We start from the raw sequence: 3,410 nt of genomic DNA, 5'->3' as shown, positions 1-3,410 counted from the left end.
CATCTTTATTCCGCCTCCCCCCACCCCACTTTTTAAGGCAAACTGCTCCACTAATTCTTGTGTCCCTGTCTAACCATGTGATTGAACTCCATCCAGCTTCCTCTGGCCACAGCTAATCCATCAGTCCAGAGGCGGGCATCTGACAAAATGGCAGCCAGCCCCTAGGCTGCTCAGAGACCTGTGACCTATGGCCTGATTTGAAGCTATTTGTTAAAATATTTTTTATTGTGGTAAAATACACATAACATAAAATTTACGTTTTAAACCATTTTAAAATGTACAATAGAGTGACATTCAGTCCATTCACAATGTTGTGCAACCATCACCACTGTACATTTCCAGAACTTTTTCATCATCCCAGACAGAACTACATATGCAGAAAACAATAGCTCTCCCTTTCCCCTCCTCACCTGGTAACTTTTTTTTTTTTTTTTTTACTTTCCATTTCTATGATTTGACTCTGCCAAGTACCTCATATAAGTGGAATCACACAATATTTGTCCTTTTGTGTTTGGCTTATTTCACTTGGTATAATGTCTTCAAGGTTCATCCATGTTGTAGCATGAATCAGAATTTCATTCCTTTTTAAGGCTGAATTATATTCCACTACATGTATATGTTTATCCGTTCATCTGTCGATGGACATTTGGGTTGTTTCCATCTTTTGGCTACTGTGAATAATGCTGCTATGAACATAGGTGAACAAATGTCTCTTAGGACTCTGCTTTCAATTCTTTTGTATATATACCCAGAAGTGGAATTGATGGATCATTTGGTAATTCTATATTTAATTTTTTGAGGAACAACCATATTGTTTTCCACAGTGTCTGCACCATTGTTTCAGGGTTTTCAACTGCTCCACATCCTCACTAACAATTGTTATTTTCCATTTTTTGATAATAGCCATCCTAATGGGTCGGAAGTGCTATCTCATTATGGTTTTGATTTGCCTGATGGCTGGTAGTGTTGAGCATCTTTTCATGGGCTTATTTGCCATTTGTATATCTTCTTCAGATAAATGTCTATTCAAATCTTTTGCTCATTTTCTAAATTGGGTTTTTTTGTTGTTGCTGCTTTGAGTGGTAGGAGTTCTTTATATATTCTGGATAGTAATCCCTTAATTTGCAAATATTTTCCCCCATTGTGGGTTGTCTTTTTACTCTCTTGCTAGTGTCATTTGATGCACAAAATTTGAAACTACTTTTTTAAATTGGAAAATACAGAGAGACTGTGCCAATTAGCAGGTGAGGCTGTAGGTGAAAACATCCTTCAAGAGGAAATTTGGCATAAGAGAAGGGAATAAAGAGCTTGGGCTGGCTTCTAAGGCCAGGAAGAATACCTAGGGCTGTATTTTGAGAAAGAGTGCAGGTCTTGGACACAGCATACTACTAATAAGGGGAAACTTTTCTACTTAGCTCCCCATTGTCATGGATGGAAAAACTATGGTGTGGCTTAGAATTAAAAGAATTGTAATGTTTTTGTGCCCACCCAGTTTTGATACGGAGCACTTCTTGCCTAAGCATACACTAGAAGAAGGGCATGCTCTACTTTTCGGACACTATGAAGGCCTAGACACCAGAGGTAGCTTTCCTGTATAACTGGTATTGACATATTGGTAGTGGCAGTGAATTTTCAGGCAACAAGGATTGAGATGGTAGCAGTTTCGGACTTTTTCCTTGAAGGGGGTTTCTAAGTTACTACTCCAGCAAGAAGGGCAAAGCTGATTCATATCTGTGTGTCAGCAATTCTGGGGACATTTAGAAATATTAGAAGAAGAGATACAAGGGAAAGACTGAATTTCTTTCTAATCAAATACTTAAGTCTCTGAGAATCAAAATTGTTTGAATTAATGGAAATGTGACCACAATGGGTAGGAAGTACTCACAGTCTTGTGAAATTTGAGATTCACAGCTTAAATTGAATAGAAAACTCCAATCCATTTTGTGTGTGAATTAAGGAAAGAAAATCATTTTATAAATTTTTAATAAATTAATTTATTTATTTGTTTATTTTTGGCTGCATTGGGTCTTCGTTGCTGCACGTGGGCTTTCTCTAGTTGCAGCGAGCAGGGGCTACACTTCATTGCGGTGCACAGGCTTCTCGTTGCGGTGGCTTCTCTTTGTTGCAGAGCATGGGCTCTAGGCGTGTGGGCTCAGTAGTTGTGGGTCGCGGGCTCTAGAGCTCAGGCTCAGTAGTTGTGTTGCACGGGCTTAGTTGCTCCACAGCATGTGGGATCTTCCCAGACCAGGGCTCAAACCCACGTCCCCTGCATTAGCAGGCTGATTCTTAACCACTGCGCCATCAGAGAAGTCCAATCATTATTTTGTTATGATGGAAGAATACCTAGGATTATATTTTGAGAATTATTGTTCTAACTATTTGGCTATCTGAATTATCCACTTTCCCTCTATTGTTATTGGTGCTGGTGAGAAAATAAAGTTCACCTATGAATCAGGTTTTCCCAGCTTTCTTTGTGTCCTGGGGACATGCCGTTTTTGTGATTGCTGCTTTGACATCCTTGTTCCTCAGCGTGTAGATGAGAGGGCTGAGGACAGGTGAGAGAATAGCATGCACCATGTTACCCATGATGTGGAAGTCGAGAGTAGTCAGCCCTGTAGGCCACGTAGGCTATGGCAATGGATGAGTAGTAGGTGCCAACCAGGAGGTGGGAGCTGCAGGTGGAGAAGGCTTTCGAGCATCCTTTCCGGGAGCTGATGCAAAGGACTGAGGCCAGGATGTAGGCATAGCAGAGAAGCACCAGGAAAAGGGGAAGAAAGGACACCACCATGGTGATGCAGAAGCCCATGAAGGTCTGGGGTGTGGTGTCAGAGCAGGAGGCCTGGACCGCAGCCAAGTGGTCACAGAAGCAGTGGTAGATGTGAGCAGTGTTGTCAAAAGCCATGTGTAACGTCTGCACCACTGCTGGGATGGGCAGAAGGAGGGCAGTGAGCCAGGCACTGGCTGCCAGTGCAGCATTGGTCTGTGGGGTCATGAGGACAGGATAGTGCAGTGGGCAGCAGATAGCCATTTAGCGGTCACAGGCCATGACCACCAGGAGGAAGGCTTCAGAGCAGGAGAAGCTGTGGAAAAGGTACATCTGCAGGAAGCAGGCAGGGAAGCTGAGACTGTGGTCCCCAAGCAAGAATAGGGACAGCATCCTGGGGATGGTGGTTGTGGTGAAAAGTATGTCCGGGGCTGAGAGGTTGATCAGGAACAAGTACATGGGCTGTGCAGTCTGGGCTCTGCCACCACAGGCACCAGGATCAGGGCATTTTCCAGCAGGATGAGCAGGTAGAGGAGGAGAACAATTAAGAAGATAGGAAGGAAGAGGTATTTGGGCAGAGAAGGGATGCCCATAAGGTAGACATTGTCGATGAGTCCTCTGATCCATTACAGGCTCTAGTCGCCAT

The 3,410-nt window shown here is 43.3% G+C and overlaps 1 pseudogene; it reads right to left on the bottom strand.

Moving 5' to 3' along the window:
- Positions 1–2,451: 2,451 nt before the first annotated feature.
- LOC132370159 (olfactory receptor 2AT4-like) lies at positions 2,452–3,410 on the bottom strand (annotated as a pseudogene).

This window comes from Balaenoptera ricei, chromosome 8 (genome assembly GCF_028023285.1).
Source record: "Balaenoptera ricei isolate mBalRic1 chromosome 8, mBalRic1.hap2, whole genome shotgun sequence".
Classification (NCBI taxonomy): Eukaryota; Metazoa; Chordata; class Mammalia; order Artiodactyla; family Balaenopteridae; genus Balaenoptera; species Balaenoptera ricei.
Note: the sequence above shows the minus strand (reverse complement) of the source record. Positions and strands in the feature narration are given on the sequence as shown.